Genomic DNA, 18,897 nt, shown 5'->3' with positions numbered 1-18,897 from the left:
AAAACAGCTTTCAATTCCACATCCCCTAAAGAGAGTCAGAATCTCAAGGGAATGATGCAGGATTTGCCAAACAAAAGTAATTTCCCTTCTTTTTCATATTCCCAAGGAAACACTCCAAAACATCCTCAGGGAAAGGGTGCCACCCCATCAAAGGTGTCTAAGACTGCTCAAGACCAGGGATTACATCGGCTCCAACACTGTTTCAGTCTAAAACAGCTCCCTTGGGAGGCTCCTGGGCTGTCAGCAATTTTGCAAAAGGTCAATGCAAATCATTTGGGAACACATTTGAGTAGGCATGGTCTAAGACTGGTGGACTTCTGCCAAGCCCATATATATTTTTTAAAGCATCTGCACTGTCTTCACCCTTGATACACTGCAGCCAAGTTACAGGAATATTTCCATTACACTCAAAAGTCTGCTTTGCCATTGCTACTCATGGAAATGGATATTTCCAATTTGAGAACTCCTCCTCAACAAAAACATCTAGAAACACCCACACTTTCCAGCAGAGACAACTAATGTGGCACTTAGAAGACCTCTAAATGCTAGTGAATGATATATGTGGAAGCAAATGATTTGGTAAACATATACCCTCATGTCCAGAGACTAAGTATATCTAAAAAAGGGCTTACTCCCGTTTCTTCTAGTTCTTTTATGAGCATTCATTATAAGTCTTCTGCACAAACACTTTCATAAAGCTCTTCATATGTTTCATAACTAAGGTAAAATCACTTTATGGTCATGCAGGAGAGAACTAGGATTAAAAAAAGTTTAGCACGATAGGGGGCTGGGGTTGTGGTTCAGCTGTACAGTGCTTACCCCGGACTTGTGAGGCACTGGGTTTGATCCTCAGCACCACATAAAAATAAATAAACAAATAAAGGTATATTTTAAAAAAAAACATTGAAATTCTTAAAAAAAAATTAGCACTAAAGCCCAGGCTCTATCACTAAGTAGCCATGCAATTTCATGAAAAAAAAAATTTTAAAGTAATGATAATAACATTAACATTGAGAACTTACAATATACACAACTAGCAGAGGCTGAATTCAAACACAGGGAGTCTGATTCTGTGCTCTTAACCACATACCATGCGTCTTTTCAAGGTGCTTAATGACCCGGGACCACAAATTCCTCTAGGAGCAGACTGAAAAAAATCTTCAAAATCCTTTCAGGCTTTAAAATTCAGGGTTCCTCTCCTTTAGAAGTAAAATAAATTTATGACTTCAAAACATCCAATGCAATGATGCTCTAGTTCTGCTAAGATGGAATGAAACATCTGTGTATGCCTCACCCAGAACCAGTCAGGGGAGGAAAACCACTGATTTTCTGGGGTAATGATGCCCTGTGAAGCAACCCGACTGGCCCCAACCAGGAAAAATGACAGCTTGAAGTTCTTTGAGGGTACACCAACATGCAAAGGTCTGCAAGTTCACAACGACCGGTTCTCAAACTTTCATTTACTTTTTTTTTTTTAAGGAAAGCCAAATGCAAGAAAATGCTGCTCATTTTGGTGGTCAGTCTATAGGATGCCAGCACAAAATGTATTTGGTCTTGTGCTAGGTGCAGTTTGCTTTCCTTTCCCGTCTACAGCTGCTCTTGGAAAATCCACCTTCTCCTAGGTAATCTGTGTATTAAGACTTCCCTGTGACCTCCTAGCCACGGCTCAGTAGTCCTGTAATCACGTGGGGTTTTGTCCTAGGCACACCTGATATCCTCATACGCTCCACCACCCAGCCTAGCCTCCGAGGCTCACTCAATCGCTGCCTTCCCCAGCTCCATCTGGGATTCGCCTCCTTCCTCTCCCTGCTCAGCACAGGAGTTCCCTCTCCACCCACCTTGCCACTTGCCCACACAGCCCGCGGTGAAACTCTCTCCCAGCTCATCCCTCCCCTGGCTCTCATCAACTCTCAGCTCCTGGTACAAGCTGAAACTGAAACTAATCTCAGACCTGAACAAACTGAAGCCATTTCCTGAGCCGGATCACCCTACATGACCACAGAGCATCTTCATCTCAGCAGAGCTCCAAATCCAGCTTTGGAAAAATACAAAGGTTGGCAGGCTCCCTCCTAAAACCAAATGCCTCCTTAATGAATGGGGCTAGAGGAGGAAGCAAGAGCTTTTGCCATGGTGGTTTCTGCTACTTCTCTTTAATTTGCACAAGTCAATTTAAATTCATCCTGGGAGCTAGAGTTCACCACCCGGTATTTTAAATTCCTTGTCCAGCATGTGTTCATATTTGATTCAGTCTTAATCAGAGTCCCTTCTGAGAGCAAGCTTGCTCTCTTCTGAGACCTCTGGAGCCATCTTATCGAATGCAGTTGAGATGGTCGTACATTTTCCCCCCTAAATTTTGAAGCCTTTTTACTTTTGTGCTTGGAACAACAAAAAAAAAAAAAAAAGAAAGAAAAAAGAAAAAGCCATTATTAATGTACATGTCAGCCCTTGATGATCTTTCAAAGAATTGTGAATCTTAAGAAAGATTGGTAATCTTACCCTTGCCCCTCTGCATAGCTGTTGGCCCCTCTCCCTGTTGCTGAAGGTATTACAAAATGATTTCACAGTTGGTTTAAGCCAAAAAATAAAAAATAATAGGAAGGGTAAGTGCATTGGCCTACCAAGCATATGGTCAAAGAGAAATACCTTGAATTATCTGCTGTTTACTCATTCATTCAACAAAGTTTACTGGGTTTACTGCCTACAGGTCCTGTAGGTGATGGGCCAGAAGGTGCTGGTCCACCTGGGAACGCCATTCACAGAAATGTCTTCTGAGTGGGAATGGATGCTTTTTGAAGCTAAAACCCAGAGAAATGTTCAACTACTTCCAGTTCTCCTGTCTCTCTTCTACCAAGGTTTGGATCTCATCCTGGAAAGCTGTGGGTCACTCCTGTGAGTACCCCCACTGGCTGGGATTCACTCAGGGCCAGAGCCCCAGCTGCTGAGAAGATGATGGGCCACCCAATGTTCCTGTGCTTTTTTTTTTTTTTTTTTTTTTTTTTTTTGGTCACTTCATGGTCAAATGAGGACTTGGGCCAGATGTAAGCAACCTTCTAGTCCAAAACTTCATGTCCTTTTATCCCTCGTCACTGAACTGACGTGCACCTCTAGGGGCCTCTACTTCATCTTCCTGTCTCCAGAGGAAACAAACCTCTTAAGCCACAAAGATAAACGAAACTCGTTCCATTTCCAAAGACCTTTGTGGGGAGGCCATTCCCCTCTGCTCCTATGAGTCACTTGTCTTACATCTCACATCCTATCTGGAACGTCCTCCTCAGATCTTAAATTTGAGTCCCTCCTCCGCAGTTTAAATGCATTTGCCTCGGGTTCTTCTTCTAGGGCGCAGAGAGACAAGAGTGAATCACTGCCTTCTGAGTGGCAACCCTGAAGAGACTTCTGTTTCTTCAGTGCAGGAGGTGACAGTGACACTCAGCTATTAAGAACCACAAAGGCATGGAGGAAGCTGACCACACTGCCCAGTTCCTGCCTCACTCAGCCAAGGGTGCTGCAGGATCAAGAAAACCTGACCTCCTCTGAGGCCCACGCACGGGCCACTCCACTTTACTCGGAGTTCATGGAGCAGGAGTTATGTCCTCCTGTGGCCAAAGAACCTAGAAGACAGAAGCCATCTTTCTCACTCAGTTCAAGTGCCCCCTTCTCCAGGAGCCTTCCTTGCTCCAGTTCCTCTTCAAAGTAGCCCATTCTTCAGGGCTTCATTGGGTTTTTTTCTTCTTTGTGGCACTGAGAATTAAACCCAAGATGTCCACACAGGCTAAGCAAGTGCTCTACCACTGAGCCACATCCCCAGCCCCAGGGCTTCATCTTGTCACAGCACTTGCCATGATGATTGGAACTCTAGGCTAAATTGTTTGTCTTGGGGCTGGGGATGTGGCTCAGGCGGTAGCGAGCTCGCCTGGCATGCGTGCGGCCCGGGTTCGATCCTCAGCACCACATACCAACAAAGATGTTGTGTCCGCCGAGAACTAAAAAATAAATATTAAAAAAAAAATTTAAAAAAAATAAATTGTTTGTCTTGCTTCTGAACTACAGGCCTCTTCAGGGTGACCTTTGTGCCCTGGGTCAGACATCAGCCGAGTCAGTGGCTCTCAACAGACTGAATTCAGCGGAACCCTCCAGTCCTGTTCCTGAACACTGAACACACCTAACACTGCCCCCATCGGCAGCACAGTTGGCTAACAGAGCACAGCCCCCCATTTCCAGAGACACCACAGTTTGGCAAAGGCCTCTTCAAGAACGTCTGAAAGGGTGTGAGCCTAAAGCAGGCCACTTGAATTCCAAATCCTGCCTCTGCCACCTTCTACCTCCATGACCTTCGGCAAGTTATTTAACCTCTTGATGTCTCTTAGGTTTCTGTTTCTTCATCTGACAAATGGATGTATCTCACAGGGTCTTGTGAGGCTTAAATGAGTTAATCCATGGAAGCACTAGGGACAGGGTCCCATCCACAGCAGTGATCTGACCTCTTTATGAGTGTTGGAATTAGGTTTCCCAAGCCTAGTCTCCCATGGAAACCCCTCACCACCCGCTTCCACTAGACTGTATATTGGGTCTCCCCCATCCCCTCACTAGGCACCCTGTCCCTCTGGACCAACGTTAGCATTATTCCCATGCACCCTAGTCTCCAGCTAATAGGGCAAACTCTCCAAGAAAGGGGAGGAGAGTTGGTTCCACAGGAGGGCTACAACTGCTGAGTCATTGCACTCCTAAAGATGCTTAGCTCTCAGCCCTGACATTTCAACACCTGCCCCCCTGCATACACCACCTCGTTCAAGAGCCTCTCCCCACCTCCTCCCATCCCTCCAAAGCCAGCCTCAGCTACTACAGTATTTTGTTTGTTTTGGTTGGGTTGTGTGTGTGTATGTGTGATACTGGGAATTGAACCCAGCGGTACTCTACCACTGAGCTACATCCCCAGCCCTTTTTATTTTTATTTACTATTTATTTGTTTGCAGTACTGGGATTGAACACAGGGGCACTGTACCACTAAGCTACACCCCCAGCATTTTGTATATTTTGTTTAAAGATGTGGTCCCACTAAGTTACCCAAGCTGGCCTTGAACTTTAGATCCTCCTGCCTCAGCTTCCTGAGTAGCTGGGATTACAGGTGTGGGGCACTGCACCTGGCTTTATTTTTTAATTTTGATATTGGGTCCATGCTACTGCATCTATATGGTTTTGACCAAAGGTTTTCCTTAATAACAAATCTCCGAACTTTTGCACCCACATGCAGAAATAATAATAATAATAATAATAATAATAATAATAGCTTCTAACAAATGACACCTTACTTTTCAGATCTCTTTCAACTCCTTCTAAGCATGAATACTTCTAAACATGAGGCACTTACAAAGATTTAGAGTAAGATGAAGAGCTGGGATTCTACCTGGGGAGCCCTAACTTCAGATCCTATGCCCTAAACCACTAAGCTGTGGGGCTGATGGGAGCTCAGTGGTAGAACACACACAGGCCCTGAGTTTAATCCCCAACACACACACACACACACACACACACACACACACACACAAACGGAAACCAAAAAAACACTAAAGCCTGATGGAAATGGGCACAAAATGGCTGGATTGCTTCCTTGGGGTGCAGGTTAGACCACTAGAGTTAGATCTTTCATATCCCACCAAAAATTCCTTAAAAACCTTTGGTGCTGTCATAATAGAAATGTGGTGATCACATTGTATGAGAAAGGATTTATGTTTATAAGCATTGTTATTACATTCATTATTTATGACCTGTTTTAAAGATAAGAATTTTAAAGGCGTCATTAAGAGTCCATTATATTGTTCTGACACATCCAAGAGGTTGGAAGCAGGCAGATAGGGGAGGAGAGTGAGCCAACACAGAGGTCACCAACTCACAGCAGCAAGAGCCACAGAAGTCACACACTGGGGAAGATGAATTCGCAGTGGTTGCCATCTTAAGTGCTACTAAGATGACTTCCAAATCCAAAGTCAGGGACCACTGGACAGCCCTTGCCAGTGCCCTTTTTTATTTATTTATTTTGAACCCAGAGGTTCTTTAACACTGAGCTACATCCCCAGCCCTTTTTCTTATTTATTTATTTATTTATTTAATATTTTTGGTACCAGGGATTGAACTCAGTGGCACTCAACCATTAAGCCACATCCCCAGCCTATTTTGTATTTTATTTAGAGACATGTGTCTCACTGAGTTGCTCAGGGCCTCAGAATTGCTGAGGCTGGCTTTGAACTCGTGATCCTCCTGTCTCAGCCTCCCAGGCCACTGGGATTACAGGCATGAGCCACCGTGCCTGGCTTTATTTTCTTATTTTGAGACAGGGTCTTGCTAAGTTGCTTAGGGCCTTGCTAAGTCACCAAGGCTGGTCTCAAGCTTGCAGTGCTCCTGCCTCAGCCCCCCAAGTCACTGGAATTACAGGAATGTGCCACCATGCCTTCTCCAGGGTCCTTTAAGGCTCTTACTTCCCATAAGTGTAGGAGACAGCAGACCAGAGACACCCCCTCCTTCAGTTCACTTTGTATAGTCAGAAGTAATCCCAGTCTGAAGCCCAGTTTCCTGTGCCCAAGGGTTCTAAAAACTCCCAGCTGTGTTGTTTAGTGCCAGAAAGAGTAACTGTAGAATAGGCTCAAGGAAGAAACTGGAGTGAGTGGTCCATATGCCAAACACTGTGTTCAATAGTTCAACAAAGAGAAGTCCCCATGAGCTGCTGTAGTGGGGGGGGGGGATGGGAGGGACTTGAGATGAAGGAGGGCTTATCAATACCAAGGCAGAAAAGTTACACATAGAAGACCCTCCTAAAGGCTCTTCTAGATCCCTAGCAAGTGCAGACTCCACAAATACCTGTGCCACAGTCTAGGGCCTAGTGAGCTGTGGGTAAGAAAGAAAAGGCAGGCCAGGCCTTTGGGCTGCACTGTCTCTGGCTTCTACTTGCCTTATAAAATCCTGAGGGATGGAAGGAAGCCTATTCTTGGGCAATTCTGCCCCAAGGTCTCCTTAAGAAAAAGTCTTTCACTTTTTTTTTTTTTTTTTTTGGGGGGGGTACCAGGGGCACTTAACCACTGAGCCACATTCCCAGAATATTTAAAAAATATTTTGTTTAGAGACAGAGTCTCAATAAGTTGCTCAGGGCCTCACTAAGTTGCTGAGGCTGGCTTTGAACTCAAAATCCTCTTTCCTGCCTCAGTCTCCTGAGCTGCTGAGATCACAGGCATGCATTACCACTGACTGGCAGTCTTTGACACTTAGCACTCTCCACCTAGGCACCTCAACACCATTTCCCCAAGATGTGAAGGGGCTCCTAGAGGGCCTAGCTCGTGCACCTAGTTAAAACCCCAGTATACCCACCCCGCAGTAGTGCATTTATTTTGCTCTAATTTAGTAGCCCAATTGCCCCAGCCCAGGGCCTCCACACCACAAAGACAGCAAACTCAGCCCCTGGAGAACGATCACCTCAGCTGTCCCCATCCTCTAGCTAGCTGTAGGGAGCTGGGAGCCAAACCAGAACCTCCAGGTCCCCAAAGTCCAAAGTTGCATGGCAAGGTCATGAGAAAAGACCTCACAAGAGGTATACTTTTTGCACCCTGGGATTATTCACTACCAGCAGCAAAGAGGGAACTGTTTCAAATGGACTAGGCTAGACCACAAACTCTAGAGTAAGGATCTATTCAGAATCCTGCATGTGTGCATGATTTGGGGATAAAAGGGTAGAACATTCACCAGATTCTCAACAAGACCCATGACCCTAACTTCTAGCTTTAATTCCTTCCTTTCCCGTAGTCATTTCACCATATCTGGGCTATCCTAGCTGTCCAGGATCTGTTCCCCTGCCTCCTGCTCCTTCCAGTGGCAGAAAGTAGACAGAGAAGTTCAAACCAACCCCTATGCAGACATCCTCCAGCTTCCTGTTGGATGAGAGATGCTCCCATCCCCGAGATACCACTCTCCATTCAAAGGGAGGTCCCAACTTCACACTTGTTCCAGCAGGGGCCAAACCGAGTGATGAGATGACTTCCTCCATCAGAGAATTCCCACTCACCTCCTTCCGGCACCAGGCTAACTCCACCAAGCTATAAAGAAATGGTCTGTGAGGCCCAGATCATCCTTTCTCCTGGGTCAGGTGGCTGCGAGTTAACCAAGGGAAAGGCTTATCCCCAACTCTCTGTTGCTGCCTGAGGAGCAGGAGGGAGTGGGATGGATGGTGTTCTATCCAGTATCACCTCTGAGACGTCTTATTTCTAAACTCCCAGTTAGCCCCTTCAATCTCTACTGCCACCAAAGGAAGGAAAATCTAAAACCTCCCTCCCCTTAAAACAAATTCCTTCCTGGAATTTAGCTCCTTTCTTGGAGTTAAAACTTTTTAAAAGAGGAAATGAAATGGCTAAGCCAATGCTGGGTGCATGGCAACAATGCACAAGAGAAAATGAAGAGGACAGAAGGAATAAAGGCAACCACCAACCCCCTGGAGCGTAGCGCCCTGAGCACTTAAGAGCCAGAGGGGCGGGGTGGGGGGCAGCAGGGGCGGAGACAGCGCATTCTGAACTTTCCCTAGCCCGGTCTCCGGGAGATGCAGCTCCCAGGGGACGGGGTGGGACCAGAAACGGCTAAGCCGACCTGTGACATCGGCGGGAGCAGGAAGCGAGTCTCCCCTCCCCCTAAAAGGAGCTCTGCTCCCAGCCGGCACCCCAGCCTACAGTCGCCTCCCTGCCTGCACCCCCAGGCCGGGACAAAACGGGGAGGGGCGCACACACAAAAGGGGGAGCGGCGGGAGAGGGGACTCAGGCGGCGCCGGCTCCGGGAGGCCTCCGTTTCCTCCCCCGCGGCGCCGGCCGGCGACCACCCCTCTAATAGCGCGCCGAGCTCCCAGCCCCAGGTGCCCGCACGCCCCCCGCGATCAGGGCCCGGGATGAGGTGGGGTTCGGGAAGGAGAGGCGGGCGGGGACCTGCCACACGCGACTGGCGCGGCGCGGGCTCCGGGGAAGCCGCGGCGACAGCACGGGGAATCAAACTCGCGACGGCCGGGCCCTCGCGGCGGTGCCTAGGCATTGGGTCCGCGAGAAGGTGGGGCCGCCGGGCCGGGACCGGGATTACGCGGGGCGCCCGGTGGGGTCCACGCCCAGGCCCGGGCGGAAGCCGGCGAGAACGAAGGAGGGTCTTACCGAGCAGCCGCCGCGCGCCTCCGCTGCCCGCGGGCCGGTGGGGCCGGGCGCGCCGGCGGGCGGGGGAGGGGCGGCGATCCCGCGGCGGCGGCGGCGGCGGCGGCGGCGGCGGCGGGCCGGGCTCCGCGGCGCGGCTGGGCGCGGGGAGGCGGAGAATGCGAGGCGAGGCCAGCTTCCTAGCGGCGGGCGGCGAGAAATGCAGCTGTCCCTGCGCGGCTGCCGGCGGGGCCACAAGTGGGGCCGTGCAGGGAGGAGCGGGGCTGCAAGGGGGGCGGGAGCCAGGGTGAGGTGCCCCCAGACCCTCCCGGGTGCCCGACCCCTCTCCAGAGAAGAGGGAAACAGAAATGGGGGTCCCGAAACCAGCGCGGTTGCGGGAGGCTGGGGGTACCGGGTGAAGATCAGGACAATCCCCTCCGTGTCCACCCCACACCAGCCACATGATTCCCTGGCTTGCAGGGAGCCTCAGTCTCCCGGTTAGAGCGGGGTGCGGAGCGCACTACCCCTCCCGGTAAGGGAGCAGCGCGTGGAGGTGGTGGGGAGGGGAGACACACAACCTCGGAAACTTGGATGGGGGGAGCCTAGGAGCAGAGCTGATCCATGAGATTGGAGGTATAGCCCAGAAACCCACGGTAAGGGTGCAGCATGTGGACGCAAACCTGGGGCTGGGGACAGGAGGAGTGTGGGGGAGGGACGGCTCCCTGGGAGTTAGGGCCCTGGCAAGGAAAACAAACCGCTGAGGTCAGAGGAGATGGCGGGGTGGGGCAGGAAATCAAAGGTATTCCGCATTCACACTGTCCGGTACCACTTGCCATCAACCTATCTCTTCTCTGGCGCCCACCTCCTCACTTAAGGGACTTTTGAGCCCTAGAAAGATTTGTTTAATAAACGGGAGAACTACTTTGGCTGTTCTTTTTCCACGTGCTTTGGTTTCCAACTTCAATTTAGTGGTGGTAGGATGGGGCAGGGGGTGACTACCAAGCAAGAGGAACTACTTAGGAATCTGAGGAGGGTGAAGGCCAGATCAATTCCAGCTCTGTCTCCCAACAATTTTCAAAGGATTGGGACCCTTCTGGGAAAGCCTGTCTTAGAGACCCACTTGCCTCTCTAGGCAGGGACTCAGAGGAATAGCTCCCTCTCCTCTCCTCTAAAGCCTTGCAAACTGCTAGCCTTCCTGAGAAGAATCAACATACTCAGCCACAGAATCATCTGATGGTAAAAAACCACAAACCAAAGTACCACAGACACCAATGTGTTTCCATCATTTGCATGTCAAGGGTAAATTTCAGCAAGTTGGGAACCTGGAGAAACAGGGAGAGACCTCAGAGGCCCAATATTAGGTTAGCATGTTGAGCTGAGCTCCGGGACCGGGTTCTCATACCCCTCTGAGAATCTCCTGCGTTCCTTTGCTGGTGCTCCTTCACTTGGTTGTGTATTCAATTTCTGGGAGCCTCAAAAGTCCAGGAGATGATCCCTAGACCCCAGATTAGAGATTCTTATTCTAGAGGGAGTGACCCATGCCTCTTTGCTGACTCCTGACTCCTCTCCCGTGTTGTGTGCAGTTCATCTGCCACTTTCCTGCTTACTGGTAAGATCCCCCTGGGGTTCATCCCTGTCACTTTGGCATTTCAAGACTGCAAAAATGCATCTGTGAACTTGGAGATTTCCCTGTTTGCACCTGCCACTGAATTGCTCATAAAATGTACAAATATCATTATAGTCATCAATAAAACCAGTCTCTGTGATAGACACTCTTGCTTGTGTAAGTTTATGGGTGTTACCTCTTGTAATCACCACGAGTGTATTACCACTTGTGTAACCTCTCCCACCTCCAACGGCTGCCTCTGAGCCCCCAGGGTTCCAGGCCTGATCTCCCTCCCAAACTCCAGCCCCTCATGCCAACTGGCACAGCTTCTCCACCTGAGAATCCTTTGGACACCAGGAATTGAAGGAAGCTAAAAGCACACTTACAGCTATTCTGTCCCAAGCCTCCTTCTTGTCTCAGTGCCACTCTGGCTCAGAAGTGGGAAGCCTCAACCTATTACCCCACCCCTTCCTGGACATTTTGTCGGTTTCCAAGTCCTGTTTATCAGTCCCTCCTTTCCCTCCACTTCCATCTATCCCCCAGCTCCTGCCTGGTTCAGGTCCCTACCATCTGTGCTCTTCTCAGAGGGTGAGACGTCCCTATTGCTTTCTAGCCAAACCTCCTGTCTGCCTCAGAAGACTCTTAGTTCTTGTTCTTACTGTTTCAGACCTACCAACATTTGAGGAGGCCTTGCTGTCAAACCACTGCCCTGTTGCTGTCTTCCTTGTTCATCAATAGACCCTCCAAGATGTGCCCACTTATATGCTCCCCGTTTCCTCAGCTTCCTACAATTGGGCCTTCTTCCCCATCATTCCAGGGGCAGCTCTCAATGGGAGGCACTGGCACCTCACTGTTTTAACTCATGGGCCTTTTGCTTGTCCATACTCCTTGGCCCCTTCATGGCCCCAGATCCTATTAATGCCTCTAAGAAATTACTCCCACCCCCATGGCCTCCTAGTTGCTTGTTTTTCTACCTACTCCTTCATTTCTTTAGCTCTGACTCTCCAGGTCTCAGTCCTCTGTCTTACAAACCCCTCTTCCCAGGTTGTGCTCACAGAGGTTAATAGCATGGAGCAGGTACCAAGCTCTGACAGCTTTTCCTGTATGCTGCAAGACCTTAGGACAGTTACTTAACTCTCTCTGTGCCTCAGACTCCTCTTCTGTATTTGGGCTAACACTAATACTTAACCTCAAAAAATTGTGGTAAGAATAAAACAATTCACACATGTGAAGAGCACAAAACAGCACCTGTCCTGTAACATAACTGCTGGTATTGTTGTGTGTGTGTGTGTGTGTGTGTGTGTGTGTGTGTGTGTGTCTGGTGCTGGGGATTGAACCCAGGGCCTTGTGCATGCAAGGCAAGCACTCTACCAACTCAGCTATATCCCCAGCCCTGGTATTGTTATTAATAATTATACATCTGCCCTCAGGTAGAATGTACTGATGACCACTCTCTGCATCCCATTCCCTTTCTCAAGTCCCCAGTCTAGAATTTGAACATTCCAGCCATTGGAAATGCTGTCCCACAGCGACCTCATTTTTAGCGTGACAAGCCTGGAACTCATCGTCTCCACACCCTCCTTTGCCAGAATCTCCGTCCTGGATGAGAACACTTGCCATTCACCTGAGCTCCTGACCTACATGCTGCCTTCCCCATCTCCCACATGCAAACTCCACAGTAAACACAGGGCTTTCTAATTTCTGATTTTTTTTCTGGAATCCACCCCCTATTCGTTCCCACATCCTGTCCTATTTCAGGCTCTGCCACCAGGGTCCCGCCTGTCAACTCATCCTCTTCACCATTAGTAGCTGTTTTTCTTAGCCAGATGTGGCGGCTCATGCCTGTAATCCCAGCTACCTGAGAATCTGAGGCAGGAGGACTGCAAGTTCAAAGCCACCTCAGCAACTCAGTGAGGCCCTAAGCAACTTTATAAGACCCTGTCTCAAAATAAAAAATAAAAAGGGCTAAGAATGTGGGCTGGGGTTGTGGCTCAGAGGTAGAGCACTCACCTACTCTGCGTGAGGCACTGGGTTCGATCTTCAGCACCACGTAAAAATAAAGATATTGTGTCCGCCTATAACTAAAAAGTAAATATTTTTTTTTAAAGAGAGAGTGAGAGAGGAGAGAGAGTGAGAGAGAGAGAGAGAGAGAGAGAGAGAGAGAGAATTTTTAATATTTATTTTTTAGTTCTTGGCGGACACAACATCTTTGTTGGTATGTGGTGCTGAGGATCGAACCCTGGCCACACGCATGCCAGGCGAGCCGCTACCACTTGAGCCACATCCCCAGCCCCCAAAAGTAAATATTTTTAAAAAAGGGATAACGATGTGGCTCAGTGCTTAAGCACCCTTGGGTTCAATCCCCAGTACCAGATAGATAAATGATATAGATAGATAGATAGATAGATAGATAGATAGATAGATAGATGATGTTGAGGGCCACAGCCAGTCGGGATAAGGCATGGCATTTTGCCAGAAGGGAGTGGTTGAGAGGTGACAACAGCGAGCCATTGAGATGATGATGGTTAAGTTAAGCTGTGTATTCAGTTGTATATAGACCTTTGCTGTCCCGCAATAGGGCGGCTCTTGCTGCCTCGGGGGTGCCCACTACTTTGGAGTTCCCGTTGAGTTCTCTAGGGGTTCCGGGGGAGTGCAAGTGGAGCCGGTGGAGGGTGAGAGGGTTCCCAGGGAGCGTGTGTGGAGTGCCAGTGAAAGTTCGGGAATAAAGAGTTGCTGTTTGAACCTACAAGTGCTTTGTGGCGGCTCAGTTATTTGTGCCCAGCCAGACTGCGACAAGATAGATAGATAGATAGATAGATAGATAGATAGATAGATAGATAGATAGAGGATTACTCCCCATTGCTTGGAAAATAAAATTAAAACTCTATTATAGTTTGGATCTGGAATGTCCCCCCAAGGCCTATGTGTTAAAAGCTTGGTGCCTGAGGAGGTGAGGCCTAGAGGGAGATCTTCAGGTCACTGAGAACATGCGATGAACAGCCCCCTTTTCTTCCTGTCTTTCACTTTCATCCAGTTTTGCTCTGCAATGTACTCCCTGCCAAGACGGGTTGCCTTGCCACAGGCTCAAAAGCAATGGGGGGGACTGGGGTTGTGGCTCCGCGGTAAAGCGCTTGCCGTGCACTTGCAAGACCCTGAGTTCAATCCTCAGCACCACATAAAAATATATGAATAAAATAAAGGTATTGTGTCCAGCTACAACTAAAAAATAAATATTTTTAAAAAAAATTTTTTAAAAGCAATGGGGCCAATTGATCATGAACAGGAATCTCTGAAACATGCGTCTAAAAAAACCCTTATAAATTTATTATCTCAGTTATTTGTTACAGTATCAGAAAGCTGACTCTTTTGATTTTTAATATGCTTTTTAGTTGGCAGTGGACCTTTATTTTTATTTTTTATGTGGTGCTAAGGATTGAACCCAGTGCCTCACACATACTACTAGGCAAGTGCTCTACCACTGAGCCACAACTCCAGCCCAAACACAAACTCTTTACAGGGTCGTTCCTAGCCAGTCCCTCACCTAACTCCCAGCTCCTTTCCTTTCCTGTCCTCATCCTGCCCACACACCCACGCTCTAGAACCCACTAAGAACACTGTGGGTTTCCATAGAGTAAACAGGAAGGTGAAATGAGCCTTTTGTTGAGTCTGGGCCTCTGCTAAGCTCAGAGGATTGGGAATGAACATCATTATCCACTGTGAAGATGAGGATGTTGGAGAACTGTTAGGCTCAGGATTATAAAGGGGTGGGCTGAGCAGGACCATAGGGAAGATAGGACATTTCCCTTCCAGATTTCCCCAGCTCTGGGCAAATGCCGGGGCATGAATGGTGCAGATTTGGAACCGACCACATTGTCCCTGCCACCATGAGAGCCATTCCTCCTAGCACCCAGGTAAGGCAGCTTAACAAGGCCCAAGGTAGAAAAGCAAAATGTGAACACCAGAGCATGTGGATAATCCTGTCCCTTTCTCCATCTTGACTGATTTAACCAAGAAACTCAGGAAACTTTTAAAGAAGCAGTAACATCATTAGGAGATTTGAAAGAACACCCTGGTGAAACATGGAAGCAGTGCGGATGGTGGGGGTAGGGGGTGGGGCGATGGAGGGCCAGTTCCTTTGGGGGATAATAATTAAGTGGATGCTTGGGGTTTGCAATCCCATGGCCACCAGAAAGGGTCTCCTGCCCTTCTGCACTGAGGCTACCACCTTGTTCTCTACAAGGCATTGGAGGGGTTGAGATTCGCAGAGATAAATGGAATCCCATGTAACCAGTAACACTGGCTTCCCTGGGGACAGTGCCTCATGACTGTGATGCATACCTGTGATCCCAGCAAATCAAAAAGCTGAGGCAGGACTGGGGATGTGGCTTAAGCCGTAGGGCGCCCGCCTGGCATGCGCGAAGCCTGGGTTCAATCCTCAGCACCACATACAAAAAAAAAAACAAAACAAAGATGTTGTGTCTGCCGAAAACTAAAAAATAAGTATTAAATATTCTCTCTCTCTCTCAAAAAAAAAAGGGGGGGGCTGGGGTTGTGGCTCAGTGGTTGAGCGTTCGCCTAGCACACGTGAGGCCCTGGGTTCAATCCTCAGCACCACATGAAAATAAAATAAAGGAATTGTATCCATCTACAACTAAAAAATATATTTAAAAAAAAAAAAACCTGAGGCAGAAGCGGGAGGATTACAAGTTTGAGACCAGTTTCAGCCACTTAGCAAACCCTGCCTCAAAATAAAAAATAAAAAGGGCTGGGTTTGTGGCTCAGTGGTAAAGCACACCTGGGTTCAATCCCAATTACACAGAAAGATAAAATAAAATAAAAAATCAGTTTCAAAGTATATTTAATGTCTGTAAAAACAATCACAATATAATATTATGGGAAAGGAAAGCTACAAAAAAGCCTATGTGATATAATCCTATTTATTTTTATTTAGTTAGTTATAAACATAGAAAAGATATGTTTATAGAAGATATGCCAAAATGTTACCAATTGTTGAATGAGGATTTTATGTATAACTTATATTTTGTTATTAATATTTTTCTGGATTTTACAAATTTCCTAACTTGGACATACATTTCTTTATAATCACATGTGTATCTACATTCAGACTTCAAAATCGTTGACTAGAAGAACGAAGATTAAACATAAGTAACTTTCTTCCTTAATTATGTTTAACAGACTTTCAATCCAGTTCCATGGCTTTTTCTTTTCTGTACTGGGAATTGAACCCACAAGCGTTCCACCTCTGAGCGGCATTCCCAGCCCTTTTTATTTTGATACAGGACCTTACTGAGTTGCTGAGGCTAGCCTGAAACTTGAGATCCTCCTGCCTCAGCCTCCTGAGTCACTGGGATTACAGGCATGCGCGACGGCTCCTGGATTCTTATTAAACATTTTTATCCACCTTCCCTGTGCTTACACTAAGATCCCAAAGACAAAAATAGGCAGCACCTTCACACCCACTACCACCAAGCCTAAGGGGAAAGTAGATGTGAAGCAGCTGGAAAATAATACAAGGTAGCTGGGATGCTTGCTAAAATGTGACACGTGGAGCTCTGGGGCTCCACAGAGAGGAAGTGGTTAGTTCTGGTAGGGGAGGAGCCACAGAGGGCACCTTACAAGAGCTGGCATGTGAGCTGAACCTTGAACAGTGAAAATGATTCAAATGAGGGAGAAGAGTGTTCCCCTCCAGAGCACAGCTTAAGCAAAGGCAAGTGGGTAGGGGTTTGAATGTAAGTGAGTGACTATCTTCTGTGGCCAGAATGGTGGGGTAGATGGCGATTACAGGGTGGGTGGCTAGCAGCTAGGTAAGTCTGGAAAGATAAGGAAGGCAAGACAGTGAACTATTTAGAACAAAGGGAAGAACTGCAGCAGGTGGGGGGGAGGCATCGAGGTTCTTTTTAAGGACAGTAATCACAAATTGACAGTCAAATGTACTTTAATTTCTCCATCAATACCAAGAACTGAGGCATGAAGAACCCCAGCCACTCGATGGAGCAGTTTGTGGGTAAAGATGGCCTGGAGTTAAGTATTTGCTACAAACACTTTCAGAGGCTTGAGGCAGGCTTGCTGGTCCATGGTTAAGAGCTTCAGTCTGGCCAGCAACAGCGGATGCCTCTTTCGTTCCGAACTCCCTCTAAACTCCCAGAACATAAAGTAGTGTCTAAGTGCCTGGACCTTAGAGCCAATAAGACCATGGTACAAATAAATCCCTGTTGTACCAGTTCCTAACTCCGATCATTACTTAATCTCTCTGAATCTCATTTTCCTTATCTCTAAAATGGCAAAGAGAATATTGACTGGGCTCTCACTAGATTTAAAATGATAATAGTAGATGATAAAGTTTCTTGAACATTTACAATGTGTCTGGCTCTGTTTTAAGGACTTCTGCATGTCTTACTCATTTGATCTTCAGAAAAACCCTTAGAGCCAGGCTTTAGAGATTCAGAAATTGAGTCACACAGGGGTCAACTAAGTGGCCTAAGGTCCCACAATAAGTATGGAGCAAGTCATAAACCTTACCCTGCCTCAGCCTCTTGAGTAGCTGGTATACAGGAATGTGCCCCTACACCTGGCTGGTGCCTGTTTTCCTTATTGTCCTTCTTTTAGTTCTGAGTAATCTTTGAGATCAAGAGTCCAGAGGTTCAGACCCTCAGAGGAGGTTGGGAGTGGGGAAGGATGAATATTCCTGAGTGGGACTTGGGGGAGCAGATTCCATAAGTACTGTGGTGTCCTGGGGAGGGGTCCTTTTGGCTTGGAGAGGAGCTCTCTACTGGGTCACTACTGGCCAGGGAAAGAAGAAGGGGGTCTCTGGGCACTAGTGGAAACAACAAAAATGTCCTACTCTGGTGAAATAACTTCACTCTGGTTCTAAAACATAGTTTCAAAATGGTAAATGAAGAATCCTGAGGGCTGAGCAACAGCTTTAAGCTTTTCATTTATCAGGTCTCTCTCTCTCTCTCTCTCTCTCTCTCTCTCTCTCTCTCTCTCTCTCTCGGCACCAAGGATTGAACTCAGGGGCACTTGACCACTAAGCCACATCCCCAGCCATGTTTTGTGTTTTATTTAGAGACAGGGTCTCACTGAGTTGCTTAGCTCCTTGCTTTTATTGAGGCTGCTTTGAACTCACCATCCTCCAGCCTCAATCTCCGAAACCTCTGGGATTACAGATGTTTGCCACCGTGCCCAGCTCAGGTGTCTCTTTAAAAGAGAAAACAGGGCTGGGGTTGTGGCTCAGTGGTAGAGTGCTCACCTAGCATGCACGAGGCACTGGGTTCAATCCTCAGCACCACATAAATGTAAAATAAAGATATTGTGTCCACCTAAGACTTTAAAAAAATAAGTATTTTTTTTAAAAAAAAGAGAGAAAACAGATCCCCCTCCCTTGTGTTTCTTAGGGCAAGAGGACCCTGCGGCTATGGCAGGACTGAGTGTCTGGGGGCCAGATCCTCAGCCTTGAACCATCCACTTGAACTTGAAGGTCTTGCTCCCTTTGGGACAGGAGAAGATAGAGCCCAGGGCTCAGTTCAGCTCTTTCCCTAGCCAGGCAAATGTTACATTGGTGTGGCAGGTCAGGGAACAAGCAGAGTTGGGGACAGTAGCATAGATAGACCTACCTTCCACTGTGGGGCTGGTTCACAGAGGTTGGACTGAGATTAAAGAAGCAGGAGGATTTAAGCATTCATTTATGCGTGGTTTCATGGATTATCATTTTTCTTCAACAGTTTAACATTTATTATTATTATTTATTTCAGTGCTTAGATTGTGGTGGATTGGGCTATTTGTTGTCTCTTGATGTTCTGATATGTTCCTGTCTTGTTTTTCTCTTTTAATATATTTTTTTAGTTGTAGTTGGACCAATGCCCTTATTTTATTTATTTTTATGTGGTGCTGAGGATCGAACCCAGCACCTCGACGTGCTAGGTGAGCGCTCTATCACTAAGCCACAACCTCAGCCCCTGTTTCTATCTTCTTTAAACTCCTCCTTACTTTCTTTTTGATCATCATAGTAAAGATTGAATCAGAACATTAATGGATGCTACTTCTCAGGAAAAATCTATTTTTTTTTTTTTTGGCAGGGGTGGGTACTGGGGATTGAACTCAGGGGCATTCAACCACTGAGCCACATCCCCA

The 18,897-nt window shown here is 47.4% G+C and overlaps 1 protein-coding gene across 1 annotated transcript in view; it reads right to left on the bottom strand.

The window, feature by feature from the left end:
• The window catches only part of CUEDC1 (CUE domain containing 1), an 85,948-nt gene extending 76,666 nt beyond the window's left edge, over window positions 1-9,282 (bottom strand). Inside the window, exon 1 of the mRNA XM_081272627.1 lies at window positions 9,165-9,282. The gene's annotated coding sequence lies outside the window, so the exon portion shown is untranslated. The remainder of the gene's footprint in view (window positions 1-9,164) is intronic.
• Between the last annotated feature and the right edge of the window lie 9,615 nt (window positions 9,283-18,897).

This window comes from Spermophilus citellus (genome assembly GCF_964194105.1).
Source record: "Spermophilus citellus genome assembly, chromosome: 17".
NCBI classification, from domain to species: Eukaryota; Metazoa; Chordata; class Mammalia; order Rodentia; family Sciuridae; genus Spermophilus; species Spermophilus citellus.
Note: the sequence above shows the minus strand (reverse complement) of the source record. Positions and strands in the feature narration are given on the sequence as shown.